Source organism: Canis lupus, chromosome 16, assembly GCF_011100685.1.
Source record: "Canis lupus familiaris isolate Mischka breed German Shepherd chromosome 16, alternate assembly UU_Cfam_GSD_1.0, whole genome shotgun sequence".
Lineage (NCBI taxonomy): Eukaryota > Metazoa > Chordata > Mammalia > Carnivora > Canidae > Canis > Canis lupus.
Window position 1 is genome coordinate 44,431,069 of NC_049237.1, and position 21,990 is coordinate 44,453,058.

Genomic DNA, 21,990 nt, shown 5'->3' on the forward strand with positions numbered 1-21,990 from the left:
TGCACTTGAATATATACACACAGCTAAAGTGATCAGCTTCTGGATAAGAGAGGGGCAAATTGGAAGAGATAGAAAATCAAAGTGGATGTCTATTAATGCAATTCACAATTCAAACACCTAGAGTGAAAGACCGAGAGGGGAAAGAAGAAAGTTAACAAAGGATTCCAGCTCCTTGACCTGAAACAGAAATCTCGGTATTCATCAGGTGTAGGGAGTTATACTATAGGAATCCCCTGACATATTTTTAAATACCTTTTCAGCAGAAGCCTTAAATTTGAGTGTAGTCTTGTTTCTACTCAAACTACCTTATTAACTTGGACCAAGCCACTTACCGTCTTTGAGCCCTGGTGAACAAAGTTCAAAAAGTCTAAACTGATGTGAAATGTTAACTGCTGTTTATTATGATACTCAACTATAAACAGTTATAGTATATATGATATATGCATAATATACATATATATAGTATGCATATATGTATTTTATATGTATTACATATATGCACATGAGCTGGGTTGATTTATTTTATTTTGGGTGTATGAATTGCTTGTTAACTGCAGAGACTTAGGCATCATGCTTAGCCTCTCTGGGTTTTGGTTTCTTCATTCATACCTTTGCCCAGTTGCTTTGAGAGTCACATGTAATTTTACATAGTTTCTGCCACATGTGGGCACCTAAAACTATAAATAACTAAAGTAATTATTTTATCTATATTCATATTCCTTGGCTTTAGATGTTACCGCACACTTTGAAGATTCATAATTACCTCCATTTCTCATTTTTAATCCCAAAGACCAAAAGAGGAATGATATCATATACATTTCTACTATTGTGTATCATTATTTCTATACTTCTAGCACTGGATGCAACAGAGGTTAGATTATTGGGGGAAAAAATGGGACTCAGAAGTAGAAATGAGTCATACCAAGTACTTTTCAGGCAGGTGTGCTATGAGAATGATTGGTTGGTTACACTTCTACAGCAATAGATCACTAGGCTTGAGGGAGCATGCTCTTGCAACATCAGTGATTTTTCTAAGTAGATCAGAATCTCCTGTCTATTGTGAAAGAGATCATCTTTAACTCTGCTTACCATCATGTCTGGCAGAAAAATGTGGAAGGACTCAGTGATTTCATTTTAGGTTCTTTTAAAACTTAAATGACACTGGGCAAGTTATGGAAATTGGATCAGTAAGCAATTGCCACGCTCATGATTGTACATTTAAATAAATAGTAGTAGATCTAAAACACACATAAATATTACTATGTATAATTCAAGTATTTTATTGTGATGTAATTTTAATACAACACTATGCGTTCATACTTTAATTTCCACTGCATTTTTGGGTAACTTTTCTTTTATCATCTTCATTGTTATATAATTGACACACAGTAAGAGTAACCATTTGAAATTTACAATTCAATGTTTTTTAGTATATTCACAGAGTTTTACAGTCATCACCACAATCTGACTTTGGAACATTTTTATCAACACAAAAATAACCCATATCTAATAGCATTCACTCTATAATCCTTCCTCCCTCACATCTCCCAGCCCTAGGCAGTAGGCTAATATACTTTCTGTCTTTATAGATTCATCTATTCTGATCATTTTTTGTAAGTGGAATATTGGAAGGGCGCCTGGGTGATTCAGTCAGTTATGCATCCAACTCTTGGTTTCAGCTCAGGTCATGATCTCAGGGTCCTGGGATTGAGCCCCGCCTCAGGCTCCCTGCTCAGTGCAGAGTCTGCTTCTCCCTCTCCCTCTGCTCCTCCCCCTGCTTGTGCTCTCTCTCTTTCTCTCTAAAAATAAATAAATAAATAAAATCTTTTAAAAAAAGAAAATCATGGAATATGTGGCCCTTCATAACTGGCTCCTTTCACTTGCCATAATGTTTTCATCCATATTGTAGCATGTATTGGTACCTTATTCCTTTTTATTGTAAAATAACATTCTACTATATAGGTACACCACATTATTTATCCATTCATTAGTTAAAGAACATCTAAGAGCTTTCCATTCTTTTTTTCTATTTTGGATGATGCTACTATGAATACTCACCTGCACATTTTTGTGTGGACATATATTTTACTTATACTTTACTTACTGATACACCTAGAATGGAAATGTCAGATCATATGGTAACTACTAAACATTTTGAGGAACTGCCAAAATATTTCCAAAGTGACTGTGCCAGTTTATATTCTTACCAGCAGTGAATAAGGAGGATTCAAACTTCTTCACATCATTGTCAATACCCATTACTGCCCATCTCTTTGATTATAACCACCCTATTGGGTACAAATTAGTATCTCATGTGGTTTTAAGTTGCATTTTCCTAACTGTTACTGATGATAAACAATTCTTTGTGTTTATTGTCCATTTGTGTATCTTCTTTAGAGGAATGTCTAGTCAAGTTCTTTGCCCATGTTTAAATTCAGTTATATTTTTATTATTGAGTTGTAAAGGATCTTTATATATTATAGATATATCAAAGTCCATTATCAGATATGTAATTTTCAAATATTTTCTCTTATTTTCCAAGTCGTCCTTTAACTTACTTGTCATTATCATTTGCAAATTAAGTTTTTATTTTTAATATAGTCTATCTTTTTGTTACTGTTGTTGCTGTTGCTTGTGCTTTAGGTATTATTTCTAAGAAACCACTGTTTAAACCAAGGCATAGACATTTACACCTATGTTTTCCTCTAAGCCTTTTATACTTTTGCTCTTACATTCAAGTCTATAATATATTAGGAGTGGATTTTTGTGAATAATGTGAGGTAGAGGGTCCAAATTTATTCTTTTGCATACAGATATTCAGTTGTCTAAGACCATTTGCTGAAAATTATGCTTTACCCACTGATTGGTCTTGACATCCTTCTCAGAAATCAACTGACTATATATGTATAGGTTATTTCTTAATTCTCAGTTCTGTTTGTTGATCTGTAAATTTATCTTCACACCAAGATTACTGTAGCTTCATAGTAAGATTTTAATTCAGGATTTATTCTTGTTTTTGAAAGTTATTTTGGCATCCTGGGTCCCTTGCATTTCCATATAGATGTTTGAATTAGCTTATAAATTTCTGTAAGAAGTCTGGAGGCCCTCTGGTGATTCACTGTGGCCCTTCCAGAGTGGCCACCTCTTCTTGGCCAAGCTGCCTCTGCCACTTGGGCTACTCTGAGGAAAACACAGTGTCTGCCCTCAATTTGTGAACAGTGTTAGTTCTCAGCTCAAAGGCAAATGATTCAACCTCATGAACTGATAAACAAGAATAAGGAACTTTTTTGAAATTTTTTGTAACTCATTGTAGCTGAGCACTATATTTGGGACTCTGGATATCCTAGAACTTTTCATGGGTGTCCTTGCCTTTTTGTTTGCAAAGTTTTCTATGCCCAGTGTTCCTGGTTTCCAAATATGATTCTTAAAGGCATAACTTTTCTTTTATTTTCTTTAAGTATTTTTGTGAAGATTTTATTTATTCATGAGAGACACACACAAGAGAGGCAGAGACACAGGGAGAGGGAGAAGTGGGCCCCTGCAGGAAGCCCGTTGCAGGACTTGATCCCAGGACCCTGGGATCATGACCTGAGCAAAGGTAGAAGCTCAACCACTGAGACACTCAGGTGTCCCTTAAAGGCATAGCTTTTCATTAGTACTTGTAATGGGGAACATATCAATATGCAACAAATAATTTCACTGGGCTTTCAAGCCAGTTAATAAATGCAGTTGTGGAAGCAAACAGCCCCTGGGAAGAATTGGCATCCGTAAGGCTGCAATAGACAAGCTTCAGATGAATATAAACTAACTTCAATACATACTTATCTCTGCCAGCTTTGCCTGCAAGCAAAATGCTTTCGTGTGCCCCTCCATATCTTGACATAGATATTATGGGTATCTGTAAAAAGAATAGAGCTCTACTAGTCCTGCATTTTGTTTTCTGTATTTTATGATGTTTTGACCATTTAAGGGGTCCCATGGACTGGGGGAGGGGTTAGCTAATTCCTAGAGGCAGCTAACAGCTTGCCTGTGAACATGCATCTGATATGCAAACCAAACAATCCCTCCAGCTATACCTCTGTCTCATTTTCAGATTCCTGCAGTCAGGAACACTATACCCTGACCTAAATCACCCCAGATCCAGGTACAGGACAACTAGGCATCACTGCTATAGTCCGGAGTCTACCAAAATTATTCAAACTATCTATTCCTAAGCTTGCTTAGCTTGCCTGCTTTATTTTGCTTGTTTCTTCCTCCAAGAACCAGAAAAAAGGCTTTGAGCAACCATGGTGCTTCTCCATGTGTCTCCTCCTCTTGGGAGCTATTTAGCAATAATATTTTCAATGGCAATTATCCCCTGATCTATTGGCCTCTCCATATTTGAAAAAAATAAAAATCTCAATGTGCACTCTAGAACAGGAACCTATATAATGCAAAGAACTTTTTACTATACTGTTGTATGAAAGGATAATCTACACCAGGCTAAAGACCATTTTAGTTCTCCAAACAGGCTAACCTCACCTCTGCCATGGTGATCAGTCACGTCATGTTGGAGTCATGTAAAAAAATGTATTCTAGCTTTTCTGATACAACTTGGCAGAGTACAATAGCTACCAAAAAATACATCTCAGATTATGGGTAAATTCATTAAGTCCCTTAGCAGTGCTTGCCATGAGTTAGCACAAATGTATTCAAACAATTAACCTTTCAGAATTTTGAAACCTAGTCAACATTTGCAATGAAATTTTTACTTAGGATAACATCATAGGACTGGAGAAGGAAAGTGTTTCATCCCTTTAAAAGAATACTGAAAGGCTCAGAAAGACTATTTAAACATTACTTTAGTAATAAGGCAAGTTGTGTGCAATCTGGACCTCAAGAGATGGAAAAATATCCATTACACATGATAGAAGATGGTGAAATTTTTGCCAGTGTTAATCAAAAGAATATTATAATCCATTTTTTAAGGATTTTATTTATTTATTCATGAGAGACATACAGAGAGAGACAGAGACACAGACAGAGGGAGAAGCAAGCTCCATGCAGGGAGCCCGATGTGGGACTTGATCCCAGACCAGGATCACCCCCTGAGCCAAAGGCAGATAGATGCTCAACGCTGAGCCACCCAGGCACCCCTATGATCAGTTTTTATAATGACCCCCTCCAGAATATAATATAGAGTCCAACCATGCTTCATAACATTGAAATACATAGACCTCGATAAGCGACTGAAAACCATGGACGAAGAGATTGCAGTGAGTACCCAAACTGTGCAAAAGAGGATCACAGAAGGTTAAATCAGTAAACAAGCCATCCAGTTACTCTTGAAACTAACATGCATCCCAAGTTAAACAAAGGTAAAACCATCACCTTTGGCCAATAGTGAGTGTTAGAAGACTGGCAAGGGAGGATCAACAGTATTTCAAATCCTGGATGTTGGACAATTTTTTTTTTTTTTTGACATCTTCAGTCCTATGCTTTCAGATACCATTCTTTCTACAAAGAAAGGAAAAAAATCAAACTTTAAATTATGTTGTGGATTTATTTATCCTCAGGTTCATTCTATTCTTGCATTAAATCTACCTTTTTTGTTTTAGAGTAAAAATATGCTTTCAATTTTGATACTGATTGCATTGAATCTGTGGACGAATTTGAGGAGTATATTAGTTTCTAATTGCTGCTCTAACAAATCACCACAAACATAGTGGTTGACCACAGCACTAGTTTATTCCCTTGCAGTACTCGAGGTCAGAAATCCAAAATAAGTTTCGCTTAGCTAATGTCATGATATCCACAGGGCCGGCTCCTGCTAGAAACAGTGAGGGGAGAGTTTGTTTCCTTGCCTGTTCATTGTCTGGTAGTTGCCTCTATTCCTTGTCTGTGGCCTCTTCTTCAATTGTCAAAGTTCATTCCTCCAATCTCTGCTTCAACAATTTCATTATCTTTTGATTCTGACTCCTCCTGTGCCCTTCTTATAAGGTCCATACAGTTATACTATGTATATCTTGATAATCCACTATAATCTCTTTCCGTCAAAATCTTTAATTAAATCATATCTATAAAGTCTCTTTTTCTATATAAGGAGACATTCACAGTTTCAGAGATTAGCACGTGGACATATTTGAGGCAGGGCATTATTGCCACTTGGAGTATTGCCATTTTAACAGTACGAACTCTTCTGACTCATGACCATTGGATGGATCTTCATTTATTTAGATGTCTTTAATTTCTTTCAACAGTGCTTTGTCATTTTCAGTGTATAAATTTTTCACTTCTGTTAAATTGATACCTAAGTATTTTATTCTTACTGATCTATTACGCATTGAATTGCTTGCTTAACTTCATTTTACAAGTGATTAATCTAGTATACAGAAATGCAATTGATTATTGTATATTGATATTGTATATACTGTAATCTTATTGACTCCTATATTAGTTCTAATGGCTTTATAGTGGGTTACTTAGGATATTCTAAAATGGAGATTATTTTATTTCTTCTTTTCCAATCTGGATGACTTTTATTTCATTTTCTTGCCTACATGCCCTGGATAGAACTTTCAGTAAAATATTAAATAGAAATGGTGAGAGCAGACATCCTTGTTTCCATTGCATATTTATTCTAAAGAAATCTCAAATTAAATTTAGAAAAATCAGAATTTACAGGCAGGTTAAATGTCAGAAAATAAAATAATCTGTACTTCTGCATTTGGTTGGAATAGTTTGTGACAGATCAAGCTACTACTAAGAACAAGTGGGGGGAAAAAGCCAAATAAAATGTATAATAAAATGATAATTTTTAATTACATGGGAAAATTGTGGAAGCAACATACACTAGAGGAACTATGGTCCAGGATAGTCTTTAATCTTGGAAGGTGAGATGATTATCTGCAAGTACATTTTTTTGAAATTATCCGCAAATTTGGATGTGGCCTAATATCCAAGAATATGAGCTAGGCCTGTGTCAAAAGCCTTAGAGGCAAGGAGCCGACATAAGAAATGAACCAGACGCAAACTAGGTCCTAATAAAATGGAAACCTAAGCTTAATTCAGCTCAGTTTTAAGGTGATCAGCCCCCTTCTCTATTTGTCTACATTTTAAAATTTATAGTATTTCGGTTATAAAAATATTGTTTATTTGCCAACATAAAGGATCATATAATTGAATACTGAAGGAGAATAAAAATGCACCTGGAGAAACTGAAGTGTTAAAAATCATCAGACTGGGACAAAATAACTTTAATTAATATATTCAAGAAAAAAATAAAAAGATGAGAAATAGATTAAAAGTTGAAAAATTTGCCAGATAATTGGATTCTATAAAATGAATAAGTGGAAATATTAAGATGGACAATTTTATACCAAATTTTACCCTGAGAATCCTATGAATGAATTTAACACAATAATACAAAACTCAAATGCCAAATGTACAACTAAAATTTTTCCATACTCTTGGATGGTAGAGCACATATTTCTAAAAATTCCAAGGGTCAAAAGAAGAAATTAAACAATATTTATATGAATATCATAGAATACATAACCCATTAAACTTGCAAGCTGCAGTCAATGCAGAGTTTAGAAAGAAATTTAACACTTAATTGCATATATTATAAAATAAATGCCTAAAAAAAAAAACAAAAACCGTGATCTAAACTTGATCTTGCTAAACTAGGAAAGGAAATCTAGCTTGAAAATGTAGAATAATGCTTGTAAATAAGAACATAGGTCAACAAAATAGAAGATAAAATATGCAATACAGAAAAATTAACAAAGCCACAATTTGGTTCATTGGGAAAGTTAATAAAAGTGATAAACTGCTATCAAGACAAACCAAAGGAAAAAAAAAAGAAAACACACATTACCAATATCAAGAAAGAAAAAGAGGATTTTTCTTTTCTTTCTTTCTTTCTTTCTTTCTTTCTTTCTTTCTTTCTTTCTTCTTTCTTTCTTTTTTTTTTTTTTTTTTTTTTAGAGAGAGAGAGAGAGAGAGAAAGCATGCATGAGTGGGGGAAGCAGAGGGAAAAGAAGATAGAGAATTCTAAACAGGCTGCATGCTCAGTGTTAAGCCCCACGAGGAACTCCGTCTCACAACCCTGAGATCATGACCTGAGTTGACATCAAAAGTCAGATAATCAACCAACTGAGCCACCTAGGTGCCCTAGAGAAAAAGAATATTTTAATGTAGAAATTATATTCAGAAAAAAGAAAATGAGAGCATATTTATAAAGAATTAAAGTCAATGTTCTAATTAGTCATGTCATTTTTCTTTCCAAGTCTTTCAAAATCTTCCTGTGGCCCTGATGATGAACAGGGCAAGTATGATCTGCTGCTTGTCCATATATTGAGAAGTTCATCTGCTGATACTGGACCTGCTCAACCCTCTCTAAGCTAAGCTCTCCTGGCTACTGGCTTCTTTCAATCCTTCATACCTAAAGAGTTCTAACCAGTATCAAGGATTTTTTACAAATGCTGTTTCCTCTGCCTTAGACTAGGCAAGCCAAAGAATCTTTTAATAGAGCCCCTTACTCTGAAGAGTCCTTGAAAGCAGACTTTGCAATCATGGTTTTCATGACATAATTTCTTGGACCGTGAAAAAGTCCAGAGCATAACTCCAAATAGATTATTGTAGTGAACTCTGTAATTTATTTTTCTTGAATTTAAAAAAATAGTGATTAAAAGATAGTCCATGAATACACAAAAATAGAAAAGAGAAAAAAGCAACCCATATTTCAATCTGTCAAAAGAAATGTATTATAACATTGTTGAGTAGAGTTTTACAGTTTATTTTCATATAATGTAATTTTAAGTATTTTTCCACATTATAGTTTTTTTTGAGTTTATAATATTCCACTGTATGGAAACATCAAAAATAATCATTTCCTTTTGATGGAAAATTAACTTGATTCTTTTCTATTATAAATAACGCTTTCATAAACATGTTTTTTAATAAAGCATTTTTTGAATTTAGGGTTATTTCCTTAGACCTTATTTCCTAATTGTGTCTCTATTAGGTCAAAAAGTATGCATGATTTTAGAATGATTATTACTACATAAAGCCAAAGTACTACCTAATGCAAAATGCTACTGTTCAATTCATTAGCAGAATATGACAGTGCCTACTTTCCTTTAAGATTTTCTCAATTTTTAAAATATTTTCTTTTTTTAATAATAAATTTATTTTTTATTGGTGTTCAATTTGCCAAATACAGAATAACACCCAGTGCTCATCCCGTCAAGTGCCCCCCTCAGTGCCCGTCACCCATTCACCCCCACCCCCCGCCCTCCTCCCCTTCTACCACCCCTAGTTCATTTCCCAGAGTTAGGAGTCTTTATGTTCTGTCTCCCTTTCTGATATTTCCTACCCATTTCTTCTCCCTTCCCTCTATTCCCTTTCGCTATTATTTATATTCCCCAAATGAATGAGAACATATAATGTTTGTCCTTCTCCGATTGACTTACTTCACTCAGCATAATACCCTCCAGTTCCATCCACATTGAAGTAAATGGTGGGTATTTGTCATTTCTAATGGCTGAGTAATATTCCATTGTATACATAAACCACATCTTCTTTATCCACTTATCTTTTGATGGACACCGAGGTTCTTTCCACAGTTTGGCTATTGTGGACATTGCTGCTAGAAACATCGGGGTGCAGGTATCCCGGCGTTTCATTGCATCTGTATCTTTGGGGTAAATCCCCAACAGTGCAATTGCTGGATCTTAAGGCAGGTCTATTTTTAACTCTTTGAGGAACCTCCACAGTTTTCCAGAGTGGCTGCACCAGTTCACATTCCCACCAACAGTGTAAGAGGGTTCCCTTGTCTCCGCATCCTCTCCAACATTTGTGGTTTCCTGCCTTGTTAATTTTCCCCATTCTCACTGGTGTGAGGTGGGATCTCATTGTGGTTTTGATTTGTATTTCCCTGATGGCAAGTGATGCAGAGCATTTTCTCATGTGCGTGTTGGCCATGTCTATGTCTTCCTCTGTGAGATTTCTCTTCATGTCTTTTGCCCATTTCATGATTGGATTGTTTGTTTCTTTGGTGTTGAGTTTAAGAAGTTCTTTATAGATCTTGGAAACTAGCCCTTTATCTGATACGTCATTTGCAAATATCTTCTCCCATTCTGTAGGTTGTCTTTTAGTTTTGTTGACTGTATCCTTTGCTGTGCAAAAGCTTCTTATCTTGATGAAGTCCCAATAGTTCATTTTTGCTTTTGTTTGTTTTGCCTTCGGGGATGTATCTTGCAAGAAGTTACTGTGGCTGAGTTCAAAAAGGGTATTGCCTGTGTTCTCCTCTAGGATTTTGATGGAATTTTGTCTCACATTGAGATCTTTCATCCATTTTGAGTTTATCTTTGTGTATGGTGCAAGACAGTGGTCTAGTTTCATTCTTCTGCATGTGGATGTCCAATTTTCCCAGCACCATTTATTGAAGAGACTGTCTTTCTTCCAGTGGATAGTCTTTCCTCCTTTATCGAATATTAGTTGACCATAAAGTTGAGGGTCCACTTCTGGGTTCTCTATTCTGTTCCATTGATCTATGTGTCTGTTTTTGTGCCAGTACCACACTGTCTTGATGACCACAGCTTTGTAGTACAACCTGAAATCTAGCATTGTGATGCCCCCAGCTATGGTTTTCTTTTTTAAAATTCCCCTGGCTAGTCGGGGTCTTTTCTGATTCTACACTAATCTTAAAATAATTTGTTCTAACTCTCTGAAGAAAGTCCATGGTATTTTGATAGGGATTGCATTGAACGTGTAAAATGCCCTGGGTAACATTGACATTTTCACAATATTAATTCTGCCAATCCATGAGCATGGAATATTTTTCCATCTCTTTGTGTCTTCCTCAATTTCTTTCAGAAGTGTTCTATAGTTTTGAGGGTATAGATCCTTTACCTCTTTGGTTAGGTTTATTCCTAGGTATCTTATGCTTTTGGGTGCAATTGTAAATGGGATTGACTCCTTAATTTCTCTTTCTTCAGTCTCACTGTTAGTCTATAGAAATGCCACTGACTTCTGGGCATTGATTTTGTATCCTGCCACGCTGCAAATTTCTGTATGAGTTCTAGCAATCTTGGGGTGGAGGCCTTTGGGTTCTCTATGTAGAGTATCATGTCATCGGCGAAGAGGGAGAGTTTGACTTCTTCTTTGTCAACTTGAATGCCTTTAATGTCTTTGTGTTGTCTGATTGCTGAGGCTAGGATTTCCAGTACTATGTTGAATAGCAGTGGTGAGAGTGGACATCCCTGATCAATTTTTAAAATATTTTCTAACTGGGTAATAGATACCACACTTATTTTAAAGACAAATTTCTATTTATTACAAGTACTTCCTATAGACATTTGTGCTTCAGTTGCATTTTCCTCTGTTTGTACATGTTTTTACTCCTTTTTTTATTGTAAGAATATTGTCTTTAGATTGATAACTTTTCAGACCACTTGAAATCATCAGCAGTAAAGTTATACAGCCCACATGTATGGAATAGAAAACAATGCATTAATGTCTTTAAGAAGAAAAGGGGGTATTTGTTTTCTTGGAAAGTATTTGAATTGACCTTCAAACCATTCATCATGTAGTTTATAGAAACCTACCATTTCTCAATTTACTTTTCTTCACTACTCTCTGCAAAAATAGTTAAAAGCACAAAGTTCCTAAGGCACATCTACTCTGCATTGGAGAGAGTTTGCTGATAAAATTGTTAATTAGCAATTTATCAAGATATCCATGTCATTGTGTATTGTAAAATGCCCATGGGCCAAATGTAAATTATTCATAAATTGACATAGGAAAAGCAAAAGCTAGATCAGCAAGTTGAAGGTCATATCTACCTGATACACTGAAATGCTAATCAAACCATAGTTATTAAAGATGAATATAGATAGATATAAGCACTTCTGAATAAAAACTACACATAATGTACCTTAATTCACTTAATAACACTTTCCAAATTAAATTTATGAAATTGTTAAATGTCAGTCTCAATTCCTCTTTAATAAGTGTTATTTATTTATTTATTTATTTATTTATTTAATTTTGTGAAACCTATACAATACAGCTTTAAAAAAAAAGAGAATTCCAGTTATTTGTGAAAAAGGACCACAAGGAAAAATCAAGAAAAGCTGGATAGTTGTCTTCCACCTCTAATTCCTATGAACTCTTTCTAAATTGTTTGTACTATTTTTTTAGATTATTTATTATTTATTTGACAGAGAGAGAGAGATTACAAGCAGGAGGAGCAGTAGAGAGAAAGGGAGCAGCAGACTCCCCACCCAGCAGGGAACCCAATGCAGAGCTCAATCCCAGGACCCTGAGATCATGACCTGAGCCAAAAGCAAATGCTCAACCGACTGAGCCACCCAGGGGCCCCTGTTTGTACCACTTCTAAATACAATAACAATATTCAAAAAAATCATGTCAGACAGCTAGAGTGCCATAAACAGCATTAGGGGAAAACTAACAGGAATTTATTTTCCACTAATAACAAACAGAGCAAAAACATTTTTTTCTGATTTATAAAAGCTAACTTATACCTACTCGGCAAGCAACTAAATGTGTCTGTACAGCAATATAGACAATCTGTCATTCTTGGTTACTTGCTTTCAGTTTCCATTAAGAATTTATCTTAATGGTACATGATAAAAAACAATGTTTGTGTGCACCTCATATTTTCTACTATCGTAAACAATTTTATTATCAAGCATGTCAGATCATTTCAAGTTAGTAGATATCCATTGAGCCCTATGTGTTTATAGCATTTTTAGCTGCTAGAATTATCATGATGAAGACAACCCAGGTCCTGCTTTCAATGACATTGTAGTAATGGATATATTTCTGAGAGTACTGGGATTTTGGTTTGTCGAACATTTTGTTGATTAACAGCTTATCACAGCCAGAATTAGCCACTTAACTCAGTTCCAGGGAATTGACCAAGGTATCTATGAAAGTACAAAATACCCTAAATGGGTGTAAATTAAGATCTAACAAAAAATATTGTTTTATTTTTGAGCATCTTTATGTGATATATCTAATGAGAAACTTTTTAATATACCTCCTGGGGAATTCTTTATATATATGTGATAGAGAGAGAGATGATAGATGATAGATAGATGATAGATAGATAGATAGATAGATAGATACATAGATAATTTTTTTTTTGCTTTCTCCATTACAAGAATGTATAAAAAGGCTGTTGTTACAAAAACCACTTTACAAATGAGAAAACTAAGGCTTAGGAGAGGTTAATAATTTCACTGAGATCCCATAACTAGTGGCAAGTGTCACTGAGCCAGTTCTGATCCTATAGCCTGTGGTTTTTACCATCACGCTGTATCTGAAGTGTTCAAGAGCATGATCTTCAAAGCCAAGCCACTGACTCCAGAGCCATTTTACTCTTACAACAAGATACAACATGTTTTGTGTATTGCTGTCTATAAAGAGAGTAAAGAAAGAACCTCTGGGAACCTCCTGACTCCATTTCTGGTCTACAAAGCTATAGGGATCTTTCCACTGCTTTGCACTCTGATTACCATTTCCTTTCTATTGCACAATCAACTTCGATCTGGTGCCCTTTAGAGAACGAGGAAGAAGCTCTGTGTTAAAATTTGTAAATACTTTTAATCGAATGCAAATAAAATGATCAAACTCTGAGAAAATGAAATCCAAAGTAATAATGCCAATGTAACACTTCCACGCAGAGCAGATGCTCAATGTTCAAAGATTCCTATAACCTATTGATGCAATCATACTTCTAAAGGAACGAGCCTGTGCTCCTGAGTATTTTTTTCCAAGTTTTAATGAGGATTCACAATGTTAAAGCAATTTGCTTATTCCTCCTTAATTTATTTGTGTTGAATAAAGCTTATTCAGCCACCAGGAAATGTGCTCAGCCTTGTGATAGCTAAAACATAGAGATGTTTGTGAACACTTTTGAGAAAATGAAGGTTGTTTGGAGAAAAAACAGAAGAGGAAGAAATCATGGGCTTTGAGGATATTACAAAGTAAGCAAGTCTGGTAACCAAGAAACACAGACAGAAAGGAGGCGTTGAGAGAAACCAGCCTTTCCAGACAAACACTTGGCTCAGGATCATCAGGAGGGTCAGCTGGGGAGAACACATCACTCCTGAGGCCTCTTGTGGTGTACAAAAATCCCCTGGCCCAAGACCGCTGACCCATGCCTTCACAACTGTTTTAAATAGACCAACCCTAACTGGACACTTCACAGGCAAGTCAGCAAAGCCTTATGCTCAATTGTTCATCTTCAGGTATCAGCTGCCAAATGAGTAACTGCTTCCTGGCAAGCTTGGGCAGCCCCAGAAACCCCTGCCTGGTCCCTCCACATTATCAGACCAAAATGAGTGTTATAAAGGTGAAAAGCAAGAGATTATGTTTTTAATGCTTTATAAAAATATAGCAGTTATTCTTTTTCAAAGTGTTATAAATTCTATTTTTTAAACTTTTACAGATATGTCACCAATTATTCTAGAATGCTGTTCCTCCCGTTCTTGGCTGTAAAAGAAAAAAATGTTGCCTCTCACTCCCAGATCACAGAGTGAACTGATTTATATAAGTAATTCGTGTGCCTTTGATAAACCAATCTTTCGTTTTTGGGTGAAGATTTTGGTAATTTTTTCAATTATTTTTAAAATATTTGATGTTCCAGTTAAGTTTTATAATCCATTTTTATTGAAATCCCAAAATGGGTCTATGATGGAGATGATTTGCTGGTATCTTTGGTGGTGATGGGCCGTTGAGAGTTTCAAATGAGATCGTGACAATTGCTTTGGAAACTGTAATGCTCTATGCAATGTGAAAGTGTAGTTTTTATTTGGTACTAATAAAAAGAATAGCAACAGCAAATACTTGCATTTTGGTTTTATCTAATGGAATATACAGCTGCACTGGGTTGTGTTGAAAATTAGGAGTAAAGAAACACCCAAATGAGTAAAAATCTGAAGCCAGGCTTTTCTTTCAACATCAAGAATATATCATGCTTTCTCTTGTTTCTCCTGCTTGGACACCCCAACCCACAACCTCTTTGCTTGGTTAACCTCTTTAGGCTCAGCTTAGGCATGACTTGGGAATATGGGTTGATGATTTTCTTGCACAACTCGAAAAAGAAGCTGTGTTTCATGTCTGGTTTGTCATGTGTACGGCAGAAAGAGGCCATGGGTGAAACTCTTCACAGAATAAAATGACTCAAAGGAAGGAATAGTTCGAGACAGAAAGGACCATAAAAAGGTCATCCTTGCCTCCTTGCTCAAATTGCCCTTCCCATCCTGAAATTTAGAAAACTTTGGTAGAGGGCTTTGTCATGTCCAGTGTTTGGGAGGGAGCTTGAGCCAATCATATGTGGATTCCAGGGGGCTGCAAAGCCTCACCTGAAATCTGGAAGATAGGAGCACAACCAGAAGAGTGTGGCCTGTTGTCAGGAGGTTATTTGGTAGACAGGATGGGGGCAAAAGAAGGGAAGAGAGTGATCACTTTCATTTATGCTACTTTTCAGTATGTGCAGAGATGCCTGCATCTTGTTTAGGTGATTCACTGATGTATCTCATCCATCTACCTCTCTGGATCATAGATTTACAACATTTTATGTTTGTCAGGTCTGCTGGGCTCCAAGCAGAAGCCTCTTTTATGGATGAAAGACAATTTATAGACAAAAGGACAAATAGTATGCCTGAAGATAGCATCTTATAGCCCTAGTAATCTTCCCAGAAAAATCAAATCTATAAAAACCTTTTCACAATGTACCAACAACACAGAACAGATGATATTATATCCAGATTATTGAAGGGCTCACAGAATAAAACTGTGGCACATATGATCCAGTAAAAGTGTTTGGATCTTGAAAAAAAAAGTGTTTGGATCTGTTGGTGCCCTTATTAGCTTTTGTTTTAGAAGAGGCTCTACCAATGTTTGTGGAAGAAAACTGTCAGTAAATGAATGCATTTGGTAGATTTGCTCTCTCCTGGATGATCTCTAAACATGGCCTATGCCTTTACAAGTAATTTAATAGTCCATAAGAGACATTTTTAAAAATAATTTTAAGAAATGCCATTTATTTAAACTACAATATTTATAAAACCTTGAAGAAACAATGGAGAAGGCAAAATATCATGATGTGTAGATACTTATACCAAATAGTTCAGCAAAGTTCATTTTGTAAAATCTATCAAACTACCTTAGTAGGTTCTAGTTGGGCACTCTTCCTCTGTTTGTGGACAGTTAGAAAAGAGTTTGGGGTAAGGACTGTGAGGATGAGGAAGGTGCCCATTGCTATTGCATCATGAGTGAGAAGTCATCCGCTGGCAATATATTACTATTTTATGAAATTTGAGACAATTCCAGAATTTAAAAAATTACAACATTAAAAGTTGGCCAAGGACTCTTACTGTCAACAGGTGGAGAGAAATCATGGTCTAGACCATCACATTTATCCCTTAAATCCTACAGTGAAGGGAATCTTTGTAACAGGGTTAAATTAACACATGGCACACTTATGTTAGCAGAATTCAACTAGAATCCTGAGAAACACCCCTTTTGAAATAGCAGTATTGACCTTTGCAAATAATCCTCACAATAACCATTTTGTGTATGAGCTTTGAAGTCACAAGAGCAGAGTTTCAATGCTGGCTCCACTCCTTAGTAATTGAGTGACTCTGGGCATCAATTAACCTCTCTGTGTCTCTGTTACTTCACCTATAATGTGGAGATAATTATAGTATCGACCTCATCTATATGTGCAAGGATAATAATAGTATCTACCTCAGAGGTGTTTTGAGACTTAAGATAATAAATGTAAAGCATTTAGAACAGTATATACTTATCAAGGTCTCCATAATAGGAGCTATTAATATCTCTTCAATATCCTAAATCTACAAACGAGCAAGCTGAAGCTCAAAGAGCCTATGTGCATACTGCAAATTATGTCTCCAGAAAGTGACAGAGCAGGGAATAAAGTCCAGTTGTACCTGATTACAAAGCACATATTCCTTCCCACATCATCATATTAGAGATCTGCATACAGACAAAAAGAAAAGAGAAAAGACAAGCAGGTCATCAGTTTGGTCAGGTAAGGGAGAGAGCCAAAGGGAGCCTGATTGTGGTAGAAAGGTGAGTCTATAAATCTTTGACTCAGTGACCCAATCAGCCTCAGTTTTTGTCTGTTCTAAACTTACATCTTTCACATTTTAAATGAACCTTTTAAGCGAACTCTATCTTATCACGAGTAAATATTTGTTGAATCCTCCCTAAGCATATAAAGCCATGGCAACTGTTCCAAGAGTTAAAGACAGACATTAGTGTTCATCCTGCCACTTGGGCAGGAAGAGCAGGACACGCACAGAGCATTCATTATAAGCAGGAAGCAAGTATTTCTCTCTCAGACACTAAAGTAAAATGCTACTGACATTCATACCTCAGAAGGTGTGGGGTTTGAGCAGGGCCTAGAATTTGAAAGTGCTGAATAAAAGAGAAAAGAGATAGTCTAAGTTTAGGGAACATGAAATACATGAACCAAAACAGTCTTTGCCAGAGTATAGTGAATGTGAATGAAGAAATGGAAGGTGAGGTACAACTTTTTTCTTATTTTGTATGTATGTATTTATTTGAGAGAGAGAGAGAGAGAGAGAGAGAGAGAGAGAGCATGTGTGAGCAGAAGGAGCAGAGAGAGAGAGAGAGAGAGAGAGAAAGAATCCTAAGCAGACTCCATGCCCAGCACAGAGCCTTAGATGGGACTCGATCTCAGGACCCATGATTAGGACCTGAGCCAGAATCAGGAATCAGAGACTGAGCCACCCAGGCGCCCTGGGGTACAACTTCTTAATAGGTACAAGCTCCATAACCAGGAGCCATGAGATCAGGGTGTTTGACAGTAGCCTGATGGGGCTGGGGGCCAACATTAAAAGTTTTAAGAGTAAGATGACTAGATTAGAGCCATAGGATTTTGGAGAGGTTGTGACAGCATATGATTGGGCAGGGAGAGGACACTGAAGAAAGGTCAACCAGTAAGGAATTGCCCTTATTAATCTTACATCGCGGATCGCACAAATGTGTGTCTGATTGGAGGACCTGGTTTAGCCCATTGGTAACCCATTAATATGCTCTTTGAGTGAATAAATAATGTTTAAGTTTAGACAAAAGATGAGAAAATGCTCTGCTGACCCATAATGAGATCCAATAGACTTGAGCTGACAAGGATTAAGGTAATCCTGACAAAAATATAATAGCATTATAGAAAGCAGATTAAAGAACAGGAGTGTTTTTGTGCACACGACCAAGAACACAATCTAATACATTAAAATGTCTGTGTTATTTGCAGAATGGCTTGGTTTGATATTTTATTTTCACTCATTACCATATATGCAATCAAAACTCCAATATATTTCACACTGAAGCTTGTGCTATGAAATAGGATAGTCTGGTCAAACAATGGTGTAATTATACAGCCTCAAAAAATATACACAAAATCTTTCAAAGAAAGAGTTTTCTTCACAATCTGACTGTCGTACACTCAGTTGGTGAGTTCCTTTGCAACATTTTTCCCCTGCCTCCGTGTAGTTTTGGGAGTATGTGTGGGGGGCCCAAACAAAATAAAACGGGGTGAGGTGAATCACTTAAATTCTAATTGGCACAGGTGTTCATCGATGGCTATACAGAAGTCTAGAAAGTATAAGGACTATATTGAACAGGCCCTCTCCTTAAACAGTGTTCTGATATTATTAACGCATAAAATATCTTATTTTCTATTTATCCCGGCAACGTGGCAAATATAACTTGCAAATTTACAGTGGAGCTTACAAAAGTATCAGCTCAGAACGCCTGGGTGGCTCAGTGGTTAGGTGCCTGCCTTCAGCTCAGGGTGTGACCCTGGAGTTTCCAGATCGAGTCCCACATCGGGCTCCCTGCATGGAGCCTGCTTCTCCCTCTGCCTATGTCTCTGCCTCTATGTGTGTGTCTTTCTCTCATGAATAAATACATAAAATCTTTTTAAAACAAAACCAAAACCCCCACAAAATTATCAGCTCTTATAGATGATGATTGCTATTGAAATTTTTTTGTCTGCCTAGATGTCCGTATCTTTTCTTATATGACCAGCTATCTTGGAAGGAGGAGGTGATATGTACCCCAGCCTCCCCCTTCATACCAAAGAGACATAGCCTCTCTTAGAGAAATGGTTCTCCTGTCCCACTTTGGCTTTTTCTTTTTTCTTCTGAGTCATAGCCCTTAAGCAAAAGAAGGGGAAGGTGAGTTAAGGAAGTGGTTATGGTGGAATGTCTCGTACACTGTGGGTCTGGAAGTAAATGCTGGTGTTGTACAACTTTCTCATTGTGCTTCTCTGTGGCCATTTAAATGCATAGGCAGACCTAGAAGGACTCCGGTAAAAGTAGAGGCAGACTATGCTCTCTTACCTGATTCAATTTAGTCTTTTGCTAACTGGTAATTTGAAAAAGTTAGTAAGTGGGAGTCATAAAATGTGATACTTACATACCTCAATATTTTATCCATCTATCTATTTAATTGGTAATTTTTCATAGGAGGCGAGACCCATTTTTAAATACAGGTTTACAGATTGGGAGTGTGATATTTATTTATTTATTTATTTATTTATTTATTTATTTATTTATCACACTCATAATGCATCTCTGCAATTTTAGAATTATGGCTTCTTTATTTTATTTAAAGATTTTATTTATTTATTTGACACACACACAGGGAGAGATAAAGAGCATAAGCAGGGGAAGCAGCAGGTAGAGGGAGAAGCAGGCTCCCCACTGAGCAGGGAGCCCAACATGGGGCTCCATCCCAGGACCCTGAGATCTTGACCAGAGCTCAAGGCAGACACCTTGAATTATGGCTTCTTTAGAATGAATTAGAATTTAATGACAATCAGACAGCAATATGGGTGCAGAATCGAGACTTTCTCCTCCATATCAGCCTGTTTTGGTTGTCTTGCTCATGCATGGATAATAGCATATTTAACAGTTAGTGTTGATAAACCTTCAAACGAAGTTTTATTAGTTTGACAACTCTTCTTGTTTGTACTATTTCATGACTTTATTAAGCAGCTAATTAAAATATATCATTATAATGAGAGTAAGCCTGCCCTAAACAGGTTTGGGGAAAAATACAAGTAGCACTTGCTAAAAGTAGGGTTCATCAAATGGCAGTAGAATTGCATGGGAGCCAGTGGCCTGGAACTGGCCAGCCGTAGGACCTCGGTGCTCTGTGGCAAGGGGTTCAGTGTAAGAAACGGAGATCAGCTAACTCTTGCCTTAGTTAGGAGGGGATTGATTAAACATGCTTTTCCTCCCTGCTTTGTCAACACCTGGGTTCTTACTGAATCTCTAAGTAGTTGCTTATTTCAACCACATGTAATACAGATGAGCTAGCTTGATCCTGTATAATTTCCCAAAATGCAGTTTCTTTTGCCTTTAAGTAGTTGGCACATTTCATAATAAACTAAGCTGAAGCTGAGAACTACCAATCATTATGAAGCACTCAAAATTTAATAGGTACCATGCTCAGTATTTTTAATCAATTATTTTTATTTAATCTTTTTAACAGCCCTGCAAATATGAAGCCAAAGTTATCAGCGTTAGCAGATGAGAAAACAACGGAGACTCAAAAATATAAAGTAATCTCTCAGGGATCTCACAGGTAATAGGTACAGTTTGCAGATTGAAATTTGTATCCCTCTGAGCATAAAGCTGAAGCATTTAACCATTAAGCAATCTTTTAATATTGACCCATTTCTTTATTTATTTTAATAAAAACACATTTTGGGGATCCATTGATTGGATTATGGAGGTTTCTCAACCTTGATTGCTTCGTTATTAGTCTTTACCTAAGGGGCATCTATATGGCTCTGTTGGTTAAGCATCTGACTCTTGATTTGAGCTCAGGGTCATGAGATCGAGCCATGCATTGGGCTCTGGGCTCAGCACAGAGCCTGCTTGAGATTCTCTCTCCCTCTCCCTCTGCCCACTTTCTGCTTGTGCATGCACGTGTGTGTGCTCTCTCTCTTAAATAAAGAAATATTTTAAGAAAGTTATTAATCTTTAACTTCTCTATTGTCAATATTAATTTCCAAATTTAAGTGATCAAAACTCATTTGAACTTCTTATGACATTATTTTCATCATTTTTCTTTTTTAAGGATCTGAGAGTCCTTTCATCTCTATTCTTCCTCCTCTCTTTCTTTTTTCTTAGAAATAGTACATATTCTGATATTCATTAATGTCATAACTGGTCTCTCCTGCTTCCACCTTAACTCCCAGCAGTCTATTCACAGCTCAGTAGCCAGAGTGATTCTACTAAAACATAAGTCAGATCACATCAGTTCTCTGCTCGGACAGACCTTCCAGTAGCTTCTTTACTTACCAAGCATGCAAACCAAAGTCCCTAAGGAGATTCAAGACCTTAAGGGATTTGTGTCTTCATCTCCTCACTTTTCAGACTTCATCTCATTTCATTCCTCTCACTCTTTGTTCTAGCCACCAACCTCTTTGCTTTCTCCGAATGTGCCTGCCTCAGAGTTTCCACATTTCTTGGTCCTTTTCCTGGAACCCATTTCTCTCAGATGTCCACTCCCTGGCTACATTTATATTTTTGTCAAAAATGTTATGCTTTCATTGAGATCTTTTGTTTGCCCATCCCATTTAATATCATACATCCCAGCATCTCCTGTTCCCCTTTCTCACTTACTATACTTTTCTCCACAATATTCATTACCTTCCAACAGCATATTTATTTTTTTACTCATTTACATTGTGTTGCAATGCCTGCTATCCATCTGAGTGAAATGTCTGCTTTGTTCAGCTGCTGGATCCTCAGAGCCGAGATCAGTGCTCAGCACAGGATAATATTCTACATTTTGTTGGATGAATGTCTGAAAGAATGAGTGAAAATTTCAATAAAAATATTTTATAAATCATAATGTATGTGGGTAGGACTGTGAACATGTTTAAAAGCATTAGTGAAACTGTAGACA

At 36.4% G+C, this 21,990-nt stretch overlaps 1 pseudogene; it reads left to right on the top strand.

Annotated features, from left to right (window-relative positions):
• The window catches only part of LOC100682675, a 42,045-nt pseudogene extending 36,717 nt beyond the window's left edge, over positions 1 to 5,328 (top strand).
• Positions 5,329 to 21,990: the final 16,662 nt, after the last annotated feature.